The sequence below is a fragment of the Canis lupus genome, chromosome 24 (assembly GCF_003254725.2).
Source record: "Canis lupus dingo isolate Sandy chromosome 24, ASM325472v2, whole genome shotgun sequence".
NCBI classification, from domain to species: domain Eukaryota; kingdom Metazoa; phylum Chordata; class Mammalia; order Carnivora; family Canidae; genus Canis; species Canis lupus.
In genome coordinates, this window is record NC_064266.1 from 27,541,043 (window position 1) to 27,558,602 (window position 17,560).

Here is a 17,560-nt window from a genome sequence, read left to right on the forward strand (position 1 = left end):
CAGGAAGGGCAAGTGATGGCACAAATGTCATTGTTTTGCCATCCTGGTCTAGATGTAAGCTATGTGAAGTCAAGGACAATGTCTTTCTTGTTCCCTTTTGTGGCCTCGGAGCTAAGGGGAGAGTCTGGTGTATATTAAGCACTCAGATGAGTGTGGAAGGAAAAGTCTGTTCATTTTTCCTAGTTACAATTGCCTTGACTTTTCCTGCCCCATCCTTCTCTGGGTCTTTTCTTCTCCTGAGGAGTTCTTTTTATGAAGTTCAGTTTCCTTGTTTCCTTCCCTATAGACATGGTGACAAATCCCCTCCGTTTTTGGGGGAGGGGGAGTGTCTAGTGTGATGTGTGAGAACTGGTCTTGCAGTCAGGCACCTTTGGGCTCACATCTTCTGAGTACTTCCCTGCCCTGGAGTTGGGGGAACTAGCTCCTCTCTCTGAGCCTCTCAGCAGTCCTTTATGCCATATGGGAATAACACTAATTTTCTTGCACGTTGTCCCGGTGATTACATAATTAAATGCATTTAAACTGCCCCAGAAAACATAAGTGCTCAGAGTTGCTTGTGAATTACAAGGGCCGATGTCACCTTTTCTCCCTCCCTTGCCATGTGCTGCTGCAATGGGAGTGGGTGTGGGAATGTTCACATCCTCCTTCTTGGCCTCACTTCCTCACTGGGCAAGTCCTCACACTCCACCTCCTGAACCTCTAATGCCCCCTTCACCCTTCCCTGCCCACCAGGAGTCCTTGTTTTCAAGTGTCTCCTTGTAGGCATGACCCTCTATTCACATGGTCTTATTTTTCCCAGACTGAAGATTCCAGGATGGCCTGTCCCACTGTTCCCTCTGCCCAGAGACTGACTTCCCCCGAACTCTTAAGTGGGAGTTCAAGTGTTGGGGGGATCCCTGGTAGTAATCTGGGAATCTAGCACTTTTCCCAAAACAGTGTTTCCCTCATTCCATTTATTTTCCTTCATCCATTTGAGAATTTATTAGATGTGCAGATTCCTAGGCTCTTTTGGAGTAGATATTGTGAATCTGTGACTTTCAAGCACCCAAGTGATTCTGATTCAGTCTAAAGTTTTTGCCAGGGGGCAGCCCGGGTGGCTCAACGGTTTAGCGCCGCCTTCAGCCCAGGGCGTGATCCTGGAGTCCTGGGATCGAGTCCCACGTCGGGCTCCCTGCAGGGAGCCTGCTTCTCCCTCTGCCTGTGTCTCTGCCTCTCTCTCTCTCTCTCTCTGTGTGTCTCTCATAAATAAACAAATAAAATCTTTAAAAAAATAAAGTTTGCTAGGAACATAGAGAATGTTCCTAAAATGAGACTCCATTCCAATGGTCCCTTGGGATGCTCTTTCTCTTTGCTTGCTTTAGCCTCTTCAACTCTTTGTCGCTGTGGCTCTCGATCTGGATCACACACTAGATCCCCCATTGATCATGCCAGGAGTTTTAAGGGTGAGTCTCTGGCATTGTTACTTCTGAAAAGTCTTTCAGGTGACTTGAATGGATGTACAGGGTTGAGAACTCCTGGATGGATCCCTGTGATTCCAGCTTCAGAGGAAGAAGGGAGTTCTTGCTCGGTCCTCTGTTTATTTCAAGCAGAATTCTCCTTTATCTTCCCTCTTCTGCCTTAGGGATTGGGGCAGATTCTAGATACCTGACTGCCTCTCATATGCAGTGGACAGAGTGACTGTGTGTTAAAACCCTTCCCCCCCATGGGCTTGGTATTCCTTCCTTGCACCTAAAACCCTCCCCCCTCCCCACCATGGGCTTGGCATTCCTTCCTCGCACCTCCATGGAACTGGGGTAAAACGGTGGTATTTGGGCTCGTCTCCTGACACACACAATTTACACACAATTTACTACTCTTGTGTGTCAGTCCTTCCACCCCACGTGGCTGGCAGGGTTGTGGTACTGTACCAAGATGCAGGCTGGGCACGAGAGAGATGGGGACACCTGCCAGGACTGGCCGGCTCCAGCGCACCACCTGTCCCACCCCTTCATCCGACAAGATGAAACCTTGTTCTAGTGTCGCTGCCCCTGGAGGAGCCCTGCAGCCTCTCTGATAAATCTCTCTGAGGGGAAGCTTGCCATCTCCTTAGGCTGCTTCTTCCAGATTGGAGAAGTTTGGGGAGCCAAATTCATCTCGACCGCCTTGCTCACATCAGAATAGCACAGCTCTGCACTCAGGTAATTCTCTTCCTTTAGCAGTCTGCTTAACCGCCACCCTGACCACCCCATGACATTTGGTGCCACCACCTCCCCCAGCTGCTCAGAGTGCAGAATTGTTATCACTATGAACTTACTACACTTGGTCATTATGTTTTCTTCTTTCCCTGTTGATAAGTTCCACTAGGGCAGCAACCAAACCCGTTTTTTTTTCCCCTGGCAAGAAATCGATGTCCCATGTGCATCCCGTGGCTTGAGTTTAATAAAAGGACTATCTACAAGAGTGTGGGCAGGTTTGAGGGACTCAGTGTGGGGTGGTGCAGGACCCAGGGCTAGCAGCATCAAGAAGCTGTTACTGGGGCACCTGCCTGGCTCAGCCAGTAGAGCAGGTGACTATTGATCTCAGGGTCATGAGTTCGAGCTCACATTGGGTGTAGAGTCAACTTAAAAAGAATGAATACGTAAATCAATAATAAAAAAGAAGCTGTTACTAATCCAGTGGCTGACAGGCAGAAGAAGCGAGTGGTACTGGAATCTAGAGGGAGCAGTGGGGAGGGGGCCACCTAGCAGGACCTGAGGCCTTCAGGAGAATCTCTCCAAGCACTTGGGTGACCTCACGATCCTCCTACCTTCTGGGCTCTGATTGGCTGAACCTGACTGGAAACCAGAGGGGAAGGGAGCCTGGGGACGCCTTTCACTAAGGTCATCCTGTTGGGATGTGGGGTGGAGTGCAGAAGGGAGCAAGAGGGCCCGGAGGGGCCTGTGGAAGACAGCCCACTTTTACTGTTGTATGCCTGGAGCCTGGCACAGCACCTGGCACATAGTAGATGCTTATTGCTTATTGTTGAACTGATTGAATCTGACTCTGCATTGAAGAGAGTGGTCCTGCTGCCTGGTTAAGCTCCCAGGCCATGCTGTGGACCTTCACATGAGGCAGTCCTGCGACCTCTCTCCAAGCTGGTTATGTTTCTTCTGAGTGCACTCACCATAGTTATGGCGTCTAGGGACGCCTGGGTGCCTCAGTGGTTTGGCACCGGCCCATGATCCTGGGATCCCAGGATTGAGTCCTTGCATGGAGCCTGCTTCTCCTTCTGCCTATGTCTCTGCTTCTCTCTCTCTCTCTCTCTCTCTCTCTCTCTCTCTCTCATGAATAAATAAATAAAATCTTTAATAAAATAAAGTCTACCTCTAGGTGTGGTCTCATTGGCATGAAGCAGCAGGACTCTCCCTCTGTAATCTCTCTGAATACAGCCCGAGATCCTGGTATATTTGGGGGGATACGTCATGATGTCTCCTTGCTGTCAAGTGAAATCCCTCCACACTCCTGTGAGCTGCTGAGTCTATAAATTTAATTCCAGGATATGGGTCTGCTTCGGACTGTTGTCTCACTGGTGATTATGATCTCAGCCCAGATCAAGAATGGCAAACACCAAGCAAAGCGCACTTCCATGGCAGACGTTATTAATCGCTCATGGTCACTCTTCTGTTGCACCTCTGAATCTTTCTCAACACAGTGCTTGAGGCAGTAGCTACCAGAGCTCTATGAGAGGAGGTATATGAAGTAAAATTCGACACTTTTGTCCTAGGTGTTCTTCATTATTTGAGAAATGAGGGATGGAAGTAGAAAGCCAAATACATTTGTTTTTGTTTTTAGTTTCAAATGAATTGTTTGATAATTTATCACTTGCCTATAACACCCAGGGCTCATCATCCTGTACCCTCCTTAATGCTCATCATCCAGTTACCACATCCCCCTACCCACCTCCCCTCTCCTCCAGCAACCCTCAGTTTGTTTCCTAGAGTTAAGAGAGGTTTTTCTTCCTCTATGATGACTTTGCATTCAGTTTTCCCTCCCTTCCCCTAGGATCCTAGGATCCTCTGTGTCATTTCTTATATTCGACATAGGAATGAAACCATATGATAACTGTCTTTCTCTGTTTGACTTACTTCGCTCAGCATAATACTCTGCGGTTCCATCCACGTCGTTGTAAATGGCAAGTATTCATCCTTTCTGATGAAAGCCAAATAACTTAATGGGCAAGGAAGTGTTTCTCTCATGTGCTCAGCCCCCGGGCACCTATGTGATGGGGTCTTTGTGATGTTTAAATCTGGATTCAGGTGCGACACAAAGTACGGTGCCAGGCTCATAGACGAAGGTCAGAATGCTGGAGCTGAGAGTTGGGGAAACTGAGTCAGCACTTGTCACTGGGATCTGGAGTGGGCTGTGTAACCAGACACCCCACCACCCCAATGTGGGCTTCAGGTACCGACTTACCTGCTGAGTTTACAGCCTGCTCCAGACAGGTAATGTGCTTGCACGAGCTGGCAGAGGGGCTTCTGCCTCAGTTTCCCTGCCTGGAGCCCAGCTTATCTTTTGGATCCAGACTTTTGACTTTCTCTTTGTAGGGTGGAATCTACTGCCAACCCTTCAGGGGCTGACCTCCATGTAATCCCCCTGATGAGCTAACCCCTGTGCACCCTTTAGATCATACGATGCTAGCCACAAATGTGAGTTAGTTACATACTTTTCCATATTCTATTGTCGTATTAAAAACAGTAAAAAGAAGCAGGTGAAGTTAATTTTGGAAATATGCTTCACTTAACCCAGTATATCGCTCATCTTATCATTTCGAAATATAATCAGTATAAAAATGTCTAATGAGACATTTTGCAACTTTCTTTTGTCTTTGAAATTTGGTGTACATTTTATGCTCACAGCTCATTTCAATTTGCACGAGCCACACTGCAAGCTCTCAAGAGCCACGTGTGGCAAGTGGCCACCATATGGAAGAGCATAGGTTTATGTCTTAGGAAAATCCCCTGTTCTCAGGCATGGCTCTGAGCCTGGACATATTTACTCCCATGTCGGGCTCTCCTTATCAAAAGAATTGGTAGTTCTCTAAAGTTGTTGGTAGTTTATTATTTCTCCTCCTCTCTAAGTCATGTGTTTCATAAGGGCTGGGAGCTCCTACCCGGTTTGCCTAGCATACAGTACGGACTCAATAAATGCATGTTGAATGAACAAGTTAACATGGCCCTTTATTTTCTGGAGATCCCCACCACCTCTGTGTTCTATGCCTCCACCCCTGTCTCTGCCTCAGTTTCTTAGATCTCTGCACATCTCATGGCCTCCCAGCCCCTCTGTTAGGATAGGCTTTTAGCTGGCCTGGTCCTGAGGCACCTGACAGCTGGGATTATTAGTAGGCGGCCCAGGCAGGGGCCTAATGGACTCGGGCAGGGCCCGTGGGGGAGCCGGTACTGTGCAGGGGGCAGGCTGAGCTGCCCGGGATGAAGGATGGCCGTGCCTGCTGGCCCGGGGAGGCGCCACGCACGTACTTCCCACCGATCGGTGCCAGCAAACGTTCCAGGGACACTGCTAAATGCCTGCTGTAAATCTTGCTTAAAGGGCCATCAAGAGCAGCTTTTGGCTGCGAGCATCTTTGCCATTATTCTTTACTAGGCCCTTTTAACGTAACTGGGAACAGGGCAATATTTTGTTCATCTGTAGCTGTTGGAAAGAAGCTCAGTGAAGTTTAATGGCTGAGACCTGGATAGCAGGCTTACCCTGGGAGTGACCTGGGGCCAGCTGCAGCCAGCTCTGGGTGGGGCCTGCGGGGGTGCTGTGAGTCCGGGGGTGCTTTCTGTTCCGGCTCTGGGGAGGGCAGGGCCCTGTAGCCGCTGAGGATTGGGCGGATCGCACCTCCTCCCCAGGGCCACTCCACGCTCCTTAGGTGGGGTGAAGGGCTGCATACTTCCAGAGGCCCCTGCTGACCCCACGGTCCTGGTGCAACTGGGGGCAGAGAGCAGGAGGCTCCCAGCAGGGGCCCAGGCAGTCTTCTGTCCCCAAGTCATGTGCCCTTTAACCTTCAACAGGAGCAGCTCTTCTCTAGTCCCCATAGTCCTCCACAGGGAGTGAACTACTACTTCCAGGGACCTTCTGGCCCCAGCCCCCGTCATCCTCACACTCTCTATGCAGTGTGCAAGTCCTCATCCAACTGTTTCCAAAGATCAGTAAGTAGCTCACAACCCTTATCTTGGAGGAGGCACCCCTATCTTTCAAGTGTTTGAACTAGTTAAAGGGCAGCCTATAGTCCATGTGGCCCTCCACCAGACAGTGATTTTTTTCTCACAGATATGGGGTTCCTTGGTGATCTTCAGGCAGGGATGACATAATGTCCAACTCAAGGAGGGCACCACTCATATCACAGTCTATGTGAATAGCACCTTCCTGGATTTGTGCATTGCACATCCTGGGCAACAAGACACAACTGTCCTCAGCCTCCAGCAGGTTTCCGCCTCGGCATGATGTTGAATGTTGGGGTAGCTTGTGGTTCTCAGAAGGCACGCTCATGGGCTAGGCCCTCTTGATAACCAGGGGCCTCTGCTGTCACTGGTGGATCTGAGCATCTCTTCCCTTCACTTCCGAATTCTAGATGAGAGATTGACTGATTATGGAGCTTTATCGGACTGCAGTCCGTCTGTTCATGCATTGTCTGTGACTGCTTCCAAATAGCAGAAGTGTGTAGGAGCCACAGAGATTATAGAGCCCTCAAAGCCAATCTTATTTACTATCTGGTCTTTCAGGAAATAGTTTGCTAGCCCTGTCCTATCACTCCCCCCTTCACTGACTGTGGTGAAAGAAAAAATGGCTTCTAATGCTTACCTGCTTCATGTCTCCAGAGGGCCCTGGGGCTTTCGTGACTGCTTTGATCAAGCAAGCCCAGACATGTCTACATCTTTTCTTGCTGTCACCGACTTAGTGGAATTAGGAGCATCCAAATGTCTTTGTTTCTCCTTGTCACTGACATCTGATTCAAGAGCAGGGGCCCCAGTACCCAATCCTGGGTCTGAGAACCAGGATTCAAGAGCTTATTCTGCAAATGTTTATTTTACCCACTGAGTGTCAGGAGCCAGGTGCTGCGGTACAGATAGAAACAAGACGTAGGCCTGCAGGCTCAGACCTGAAGGAAGTCGTGGATGAGTAAGATGGAAATATGTGCATACAGATAATTGGAACATGCTATGAAAAATGTTATAGAACATTGGTCCTATGATAAACACTTCTGTGGAGACTTTTTAGGGTAAAGGGGGATAAATGAGTTGGGCCTTGAATAAGAATAGAAGTTTTCTAGGCATATGAAGGAGGGGTGTTCTAAACACATGGTCTCAGTTCTGATGTGGTCTCACTTCCTCTGGGACCCAATGTAGGAATCTGGAAAACACACATAAAAGTTATTCCCCTAGGTGTAATGTCCAACATTATAACCCTGCACATATACACAAAGACTCATGTCTCCAATGTCTATCAAGGCACACTGGTCCTTATGTAGACAGATAATTACGCAGACATGTGGGGACAAGGTGATCTGTAACTGGCTCATGTCAGCCTCACTCAATCCTACATGTGTTTGGTGCACAGCTTTGTGCACACACCGGTGGATGCTGGGAGGCTGGAGTGTTATGCACATTCACGTATACAACCCTGTACAGTTGGGTCTTGTCCTTGGTCTTCTTCCTCCAGTGTATGTGGCCACCTGCACTTTATTCTCTACTATCAACAATAACCTGGCCCTGGAGCCCAGGAATAATGGACTGGATGACATACGAATGTGGCAGGCCTTCCTTCCCCAGCTTTTACTTTCTCCTGCTCCATCCCCTGTCCTAGCCTAACTGCCCTTCTTGGTGAGGATACATGGTCTGTGCTGTGATTTGGGGGCAAAGAATTGAGTGCTGTGTCCAGGTTGGAGTCAGGCATAAGGTTACTCTTGTCAAGGCCAGAACCCAGGAGGCTGGTTGTTCACCTGTCACATAGCCCTGCATCTAAGCACAATTTCTGCCATTGGCTCTAGCAGCTGCTTCCTGGAAGTCAGGCCACCAGAAAGCTTATCATCCACTTAGGAAAGAAGCAAATGGACATGAGACTGGAGACAGGGAGATGATAGATTTTAGGAGTGAGTCCTCCACAGGTCTGAAGATGACCTCCTTCTCCATCCTGGTATGTGTGAGTCTTGGGTAGTTGGTTGGTGTCCCACTTTGGACAGCGTGACTACGTCCACAGGTTCTGTCTACCTAGAGTACTTCCTTATTGTAGATTTCATCATGGGCAAAAGTTCTGGCTATTTTCCACCATCCTTTAATAAACACCATTAAAAAATGGAAATAATAAAATTAACATGGTAAGGGAGACATCAAAATTTGGATGTGGCAAAGGACCAATATTCCTAATAAATAAAAAGCTCCTGCAAGCTAATAAGAAAAAGACAAATGCTCTAATTAAAAATTATGCAAACACTAAGAACAGGTCATTCACAAAATACATCCGAATGTCCTACAAACATAAAAACACACTGAACTCACAAGTAGTCCGAGAAATGCAAGAAACAGAGGACTTGTTAGCTGGAAGATTAGCAATGATTAAACATTAAAAATAACTGATTTCTTCAAGATTGTAGGGAAGTGAAGCTCTCATGCACTGTGGGAAGTCAATGTAAATTCATGTACCTTTTCTGGAGACACAATGTGAGAAAGTTTATCTAAATTTTAAATGTATCCACCATTGAAGCTGGCTTCTACGTCTAGCCATTTATCCTAAGGTAATAAGTGGACAAATTCACAAAGAGGTAGGTACAAGGCTATGCATCATAGCACTGTGGATAGGAAAAAAAAAAGAGAAAATAACTAAAATGTCTATCTCTATGGGGATAGTTAAATACATTCTGATAAAATGGCTAAAAAGAGTGATGGAGATATGCTTTCAGGGGCATAGAAAGAGCTCCTGGATATGGGAATAAGAAAACGAGGCAGGTGGTGTACTAGCATGATCCGTGTGTAAAACAATACCCACTTGTATGGGGGTCGGTAAATAACAAAACGGCTGAATGTTGGTGGCGGTTGTCTCTGAGACACAGAGGGATCTTTGGTTTCTTCTTTGGATGTTTCTGAAGGTGTAAATTTGTCTACAACAAGCATGCATTATCTCTGTCAACTTAAAAATAAAAGAGTTGCTCTGCCCTAGCACTGTCTTGTTTGCTGTTGCTGGTTTGCCTGCAGTGAGATCTACGAAGCACATGAGATAAACGGTATCTGTGGACATAGTCACTCTGCCCAGTGTGGGGCATCGGCTGACTGCCCAAGACCCACGTGCACCAGGATGGGAAAGGTTATTTGCAGTCTCCTGGGTAAGATAGCCACCTCTTATTGTAGATGGGAAATCTGGTTCATCTCAGAGAAGAGTGTGCCTTCCTTCCCCTTTGCTTGTGGCTAGAGTCGTCTCCATTCTTGGCCTTGGCCTCTCTGATGGGCCTTGGAACCCATTGGGCTCCCCTGTAATGATCCATAATCAAACAGGCACAAGGCAACCTCTCTATCATTGGGGCTTTTGGTGGGGAGTTGGAATAGGGGTGTGGCCAGCCCAGGTGATAAGGAGAGACAGTCGTGGCTGGGAAGGTCTGTCCCCCAGCATTCTCCTGTGCCATTATCTTGGACAGCAATACTGAGAGTGAGACCAAAAGGGATACAGAATTTCCGTGTTACACCGAGAGGGTCTGGAATGGTGGGCCTGGCCCAGAGGACTGTGGGATGTGGCTCTAGGGGAGGGCTGATGGGTTGGGCTTGTTAACCCCTTGATGCCCTATTTGGTCAGAATGACTTTAGATACAGTAACCATGGGTCCCGTGTGTATATACCAGTGCCCCGTGGTCAGACCTTCTACGCCAGGTTCAGGGACGTGCCTAGATTTTGATGGGGGCAATCTGGCGCCTGTACCTTTAAATGTTTAATCTCCTTCGCTCATGGGGAGAAAAAGAGAGGGAAGGACGTTGGTATTTAGGTGTGAATGTGAGCGAGGGGTTGTGTGAAGGAGTGGGAGGGCGGGTGCATGCTGGGGGACCCCGAGATATTTTCTTTCTTGCCTGTTTTTTCCACCCTATTTCTTTTTCCTCCATGTCAACACCAAACAAGACAGGACTAAAATTAATGGGGGAAAGCAGCAATTAGCAAATTAGGTTAGCGGCGTGTTGCCGAGTGGCACGGCTGCCAGGTGCGGGGTCTCTGGCAGGATATTTATTAGGGCCTGTCAGAGAAGTGACACTTTGATAAATGGAGTTGGGTAATCAGCCCCTCTATGACAGCAAGCATTGTGAGGCCTCGGCATGCGCCACTACAGAAGCCAACCTTTGTTATGATTTTTTAAATTTTCACGTGCACAAAAGTAACACAACAGCCACATCCGTTGCCACAGGGAGCAGGCTGGAACCCAAATCCTCCTGTCCAGGGGAAACCGCTGGTCTTGGGCTTTCCCTTTGGAATGAGTGACTGGAAAACTTGGTCAAAGGCAACCGATGTGGAAAAGTCTTTCTGAGTTTTAGAAACGCCCTAGAGTTGAGATAGGAAAAATATGAGTGGGTTTTTGAGAACAAGCAGTGTGAGAATTTCCAGTGGGCTCATCTGCAAAGGTGACTATTTGCTGAGGCGCCAGAGCACTGGGGTCAGCTGCTGGGAGCCCGGGGGGTGAGGGGGTTCTCTGCAGGGTCGTGGAAAGGCCTCCGAGAACCTACTGTGGGAATTCCTCCCTCTGGGAAACACACTCTACTTGTCTTTCCTCTGCAATGATCAGCTTCCTGGAAGAAGGGTTTCAGTAACCAGGTGGAGGGTGGCATGTCTGGCCAGTGACAGGGTTTGCAGGGAGGACTGGATCTCCGGCCTGAACTGGGTCACTGCCTTGTCCAGGAGCCCGGCCATACCCAGCAGGTCCCGTCAAGGCCCTGGCGCCATGTGTTCAGAGCCCCTGCCTCTACTCCCTGGCCTTAAGCCCGCTGCCCTCAGTGCTGGGGTGTTCTCATGTCCACCAAGTCCTAGCCTTCCTCGGCTACATGCTGAGCACAATTCCTCTGGCTCTGGTCACATGGCAGCACTCTCAACTTACAGGTGACAGAGTGACCAACTGGCCACTCAGAGTCTCAGGTGTTGGAGTCCAGCTCTAACCTCATTTGTCTGGCTGAGGCTCTGACTCCAGGCCCTCTCTTAACACATCCCCATTCCACTGGACCCTGTCTCTCCATCATCAGCCACTGTCTTGTGTCCCATTCTGGATTGGATCCACTGGATGTTGATCTAGGCTGAGTGGAGCTAAATTTGCTCTATCTCTTTGGACACTGGAGTCTGGGCTGCTGACTTCCCCACCTGGGGGCTAGGGTCACAGCTAGGCCGGCAGCCCCCCAGCCTGCCCAGTGCCAGCTTCCTCTTCTTCCCCATCTGCGTCCTGCTGACTTTCTGTGAGCTGCAAGCCTGAACCCGCCCAAGTTATGACTTGTGTGGGTACCTGGATCTGGGTTAACCTCCAGCAGATGTGTCTCAGAGGCAGACTTGGGTCTCACCTTGCCTTAGCAATGTGGCTGTGAGTGAGAATGTGCTCCCCTATATGTGGTCCAAGGGAGGAGGGGAGCGTCGTGACTGGTTGTTCCCGGTATCCGCCACCAGTGTTTCCCGCCTCACCCCCCAATAGGCCTTGAGTCTCTGAACTTTTCTTAGGGACTGGAACTGGAGGCCAACAATAAAGTCAATCCCCTTCCCAGTCTGCCCTGGGGCTCACGCAGCCCCATCTTGCTGAAGGAAAACAGAGTCATTGGTGATGGATTTCTGGGCTTTCACACCGAGGGGAGGTGAAGAAGCCTGATGCCCTCATCACCACCTTCAGGAGTCTGGATTTGGGGTGGAGGGTAATGTAAGCCACATCCACACTCATTTGCTAGCACCTTCCTATAACATTCTGTCAAACACAGTTCTTGTCACCATTGGTTCAGGCTGGGACAGAGAAGGGCAGGCTGCTGAGCCAGACACAGGGCTCCAGGGATGTTCTGCACAGAGTGGAGGGACGGAAGAGGGATCCCTTCTCACCATCCATGTTCCTATTTCTGTCCACACAATCATATATATATATATATATATATATATATATATATATGATTTATATATATATTTAAGATTATATATATAATCATAAAATATTATGTATATAATCTATCTCTCCCTATATATATTTAAGATTTTATTTATTTATTTGAGAGTGAGAGAGAGGAAGAGAGGAGGAGAGCACAAGCATTGAAGAGAGGGAAGCAGCTTGCCCATATAGCAGGGAACCCAATGAGGGACTCGATCATAGGACCCTGGGATCATGACCTAAGCCAATGGCAGCCATCTAACTGCCTGAGCCACCCAGGTGTTCCAAAACAATCCTATATTTTACAGGAGGGTCCACAGGATTCCGCATGCTTTTTCCATGAGCTGGAGCCCATGCTCATGAAGGGTATACTTTGAGCCTCAATGTGTGGCACTAGTATGAGCCCTATGGAAATCATTCTGTTGGTTTCCTCTTAACCTTCCAGTTTGTTGGGATCACTTTTTTTTTAAAAGATTTATTTATTTGAGAGAGAGAGAGGGAGAGGGAGAGAGAGGCACAAAGTTGGGGAAGAGGCAGAGGGAGAGGGAGAGGGAGAAGTAGGCTCTCTGCTGAGCAGGGAGCCTGATTCGGGGCTCAATCCCAGGACCCTGGGATCATGACCTGAGCTGAAGGCAGACACAGAATGGACTGAGCCAAAGGGACTAAGCCCCTGTTGGGATCATTTTACTTCTGTCAACTTTGTTACTTTTCAACCTTTGGAAGGGAACTTGTTACCTTCTAAGTCTTCATCCAAGTGATTGATAAAGTTACAGAGAACATGGCCAAGACCTGAGCCTGTGGCCCCCCTCCAGACACCCCTGCCATCCCCAAGCACTCTCCAGGTGAGGTTCTGTTAGTAACAATTAATTAATAGCAGTGCCAGGAAAATTATTTTCTGAAGGACTTTTATGTGCAGTTTTTATCTGGCTGTCATGATATCCCTGTGATGGACTCAGTAGATTTTATTTAGGGCCTCCATTCCTCTGTTGATAAGTACTAGAACGTGAATCAACCCAGGCTTTTTTTTTTTTTAATCAGCCATGCTAGTTTATTGTTTTTTTTTTAAGTTTTTTTTTTTTTTTTAAGATTTTATTTATTTATTCATGAGAGACACAGAGAGAGAGGCAGAGGGAGAAGCAGGCTCCATGCAGGGAGCCCAACGTGGGACTCAATCCTGGGTCTCCAGGATCAGGCCCTGGGCTGAAGGCCGCGCTAAACTGCTGAGCCACCTGGGCTGCCCAAAGATTTTGTTTATTTATTCATGAGAAAGAGAGAGAGAGAGAGAGAGAGAGAGAGAGAGAGAGAGAGAGAGAGAGAGAGAGGAGAGAGACAGGCAGAAGGAGAAGCAGGCTCCATGCAGGGAGCCTGACGTGGGACTCAATCCTGGACCCCAGGATCACGCACTGAGCCAAAGGCAGACACTCAATCGCTGAGCCACCCAGGCATCTCTAGTTTATTGGTTTTGTCTATGCTAAACCACTTGTTTTTATTAGTAACTCTTGGAAAGGGAGCACACAAAGTCCATAGATCATACGTGAACGGCTTGATGCATTTTCACAAACTGAACATTCTTGTGTGACCGTCACCCAGACCCAAAACGAAGCCCCCTACTGTCCTGAATCCAACAGCCTGCATTTCAGCTCAGGCCTCGGTCTCAGGGTGGTGAGTTCAAGCCCCATGTTGGGGCCCACGCTGGGTGTGGAGCCTGCTTAAAAAAAGAAAACCTGTTTTCTTTATCATGTTCTCCTATCCCCTTATCTATTCCGTTAGTGCTTCCAAGAAATATTTAAAGGGCAAGTTCTCCTGTCTTCCTTGCCTTCCAGTTCCTGTGTGAAGATAGGACACGGCTGTATGGCTTGTGTAACCTCGGCTGGAGCCAAACCCTCGTGCAGCCCTCCCTCTGTGCATCCCCTCTCCCCATCGCCCCCCCCCATCCCCCTCACCGCCTCTGCTTCAGCCTCATGGGGCTGCTGCTCCCCCACAGCCTGGCACACCCACCTGGGGCCTCAGCGCACAGCGGCGCTCTCCCCAGCCGTCTGTGTGGCTTCCCTGCTCCCTCCTTCAGTCTTCACCCTGACATCTCCTTCTCCAAGCACCCCACCTGGCGATCTGTCTTGCCAGTCTGTGTCCTTAGCTGGCCTTGGGTGTTTTCTCCTCGAGCTCATGGCCATTGACCGCACCGTCCGCGTTGCCCAGCTGTGCACTGGCTCTCACCCCGTGCAGCCCCCTGGCCCCCCAGGACACGGCCTCCGCCTGTCTCATCCCCCTGGCATCCACGGCACAAGCACGGCCCCTGCCTGCATTGGCCTCTCCGAATAAATATTTGTAGACTGATGCGCACCGAAGTACAGGTGTTCTGGGTCCCACGTGTGGGCAGCTTGTCAACAAGGAGATTGAAGCAACTTCATCTGATGTTCTCTGAGGACGGGCGCTAGATCTTGGTAATCACCTCATTCTTTGGGAACTAGTTGCCAGCTGACCAGTTAAGGAGACCTCACATTTTTCTTGGGCTTGAATCCAACTGTTTCCTTTTCTTGGAAAATCAAAACGGTATTCATTTTCCAGCCTCTCTCACATTCTTCTTGGCTTCTCAGAGGCCCTTCATGTGACCCTGAGATGGTGCCAGTGAGACGCGGCCGGCCCCGCCCTGTTGGTGATGCACCTGCCCGGTGCAGGGCACTGCACTATCCTGGACCTCTGAGGACACAAAGGCACAGAGGATACTTTCTCTGCTTCTGGAGCTTTCTCAGGAGTCAAGGTGTGGGGAGAGACCTGCAGCTAATGTGACAGTGGCCCACGGTGATGGCTGTGAGTGGGGGGCAGTGAGTGTGGCAGGACAGGCTATGTCAATGTGTGCATGGAGGCTTGTAGACTCCAGGGAGGGGGGGAAGTTTTCTTGCCATGGATCTCGTACTTAGCAAACATTTACCAAGCTCCTACTATGTGGTGGATGCTTTGCTGAGCACTGGGGATGCTATCATGATGCAGACAAATGCAGATCTTGCCTTTATGGAGTGCTCAGCCTAGTGGAAATAATAAACAAACAAGTAAGCAAATAAATTAAAAGCATAGTTTGCTTGTGATGAATGCTAAGAAGGAAATAAATGTGGTGCTTGAGATTCTAGGTGAGGAGAGAAGAATTCTTTATGTGATATTTTTAATTTATTATTTACTTACTTATTTTTAATGCTATCTTTGAGAGAACCTGAGCCAGGTGTGCAGGGCTAGGTCTCTTCTATTTTTTTTTAAAGTAGGCTCCACACTCAGTGTAGCACCCAATACAGGGCTTGAACTCATGACCCTGAGACTGACACCTGAACTGAGATCAAGAGTCAGATGCTTAACTGACTGAGCCACCGAGGTGACCCAAAAAATTCTTTAGATAGGCGAGTCAGCGAAGGCTTCTCCAAGGACCTCCAAGAAGCTGACTATGGAAGATAAGGAAGGTCATTCCAGGCTCCAGCAGAAGCCCTGTGGTGGAAAGGGCTCTGTGTGTTACAGCAATTGAGATACCAGTGTGTTGAATGGGAAAGGGGGAGGGTGGTGCCCCATAAGATGGGTGGGGCAGGAGGGCTTCCACCATATGGGGCCTTGTAGCAGATGAGAGGGCATCAGGGTTTCTTCTAAGAGCAGTGAGAGGCATTTTGGGGGAAAATCATGGTGCTATTTTCATTTTGCAAAGCTCTCCATGGCTACAACGTGGAAGACAGACTTCTGAGGGCAAGAGGGAAAGCAGGCAGATGGGAGGGGAGGTTGCTGCAGGTGTTCTGGAAGAAAGGACAGTGGTGTGGGCTGGGAGGTGGGGCAGAGGAGCTGGAAAGAAGTGGCTGGGTGTCAGGTGTGTTTGGGAACCTGCTTCAGTAGGACTTGCTAGTGGATTGGATGAGGTGATGAGATTGGGGAGGAAGCAGAGATGATTCTAGTTGCCAGTGTGAGCATCGGCATGGGTTGTGGTACCATTTACAGGAGGAACATGCTAGCCCATGATGGTCTTAGAAGTGAGTGAGGAGTTATCTCCCCATTACCAGAGTCCCCAGAAGAAATAGATGTGCCTTTATTTTGCAGTCTTTAAGCACCTGGAGCCTGCCAGGCAGGTCCCGTGCCGGGTGAGCCTCTATCATTCCCGGGCTTTGCATAGGTGGTGTGGTTTCAGAAATGAACCAAACATCCCTGCTTTCAAGAAGCTCACAGTCTAACTCAGTTTTGTGACCGAACATTGATTCATTAATAATGGCTAATGCTCTGTGTGGAGAAGAAGCTTGGGTCTGGCCTTTATGGGAGAGAGTGTCATACTCCATCTGCAATGTCTGCCTCGGGCACAGGATGGGAGAAATGGTATCACTGTGCCTGCCTACCTAATGCTCCAGGGTAAACACCCACACTCCCCATGAAGTGGACCTGGCTCTCAGAATCAGCACCTCCTTGGGACAGGTTTCCCTGATACACAAGTCAACAAATGTTTTTTCCATAGAGGAAGAACACAGGGACTCTGGAGTCAGCAAATGCTGGCTGGCATGCACATGCTCTGGTCACTACTTGTTTACTCTGTAGCCTTGGGCAGTTTTCTACCACCTCTCTGGGTCTCTGTTTCTTCATCTGAAAAATGGAAATAACACAACCCCTGGCTCGCAGAATCATGAGGATTACTTGGGGTTGTTTCTGGGATATAAGAGGCCCTCGAAGAAAGTAGGTTGCAAATTGCTGTAGAAAACCTGAAGCCACATCTGGAGCCATAACCCAGAGGGGGAGTTTTATCCTGACCCCAGCAAACCCTGGCATGCACATCATCCAGCTACACCTGTCCATTCCAGAGTGAGTGAGGCAGATTTGAGCTTCCCACAACTAAAGGGGCTTTTAGGAGCACTGGTTTGGATTGTGTGTGGTGGGGAGGGAGTTGACATTGGGCGAGGCAGAGGGAGAACTGGGGTGATTCCCATGTGATCAGTGGTACAGGGCCATGTGGAAGGGCCAGATGATTGTGTCCCTGGAAACCATGGGATTTGGACAAGAGGATGCATCATTCAGGTTCCTGCCCTGACAAGTGTCCCATATCATACAGGAGCCAGGACTTAGGCCCCATGGATTGGATTCACATTTTTACACACCTTCCCCCACTGTTACTGTCATCACCAGCACTGTCACCACCATAACAATGACAAACAGGAACCGTAACCTGCCCTGAAGGAAGCTCCATAACATTCCCTTCATTACGAATCACCAATGCCTAGTACAGTGCCTGGCATAACTATCCACTATTTATAGATAATTCTTTCCACTATTAAAAATAGTATCATTTAACATTTAAAACATATTTATATTCACATCTCACGTAATTCTCACAGCAACCTTATGCTTTATGGCAAGGAGTTGGCAAATGACAGCCCATACACTACATCCAGCCTGTGGCTTATTGTGAAGGCCCACAAGCTAACAATGGTTTTGACATTTTTCAAGAGTTGTAAACAAA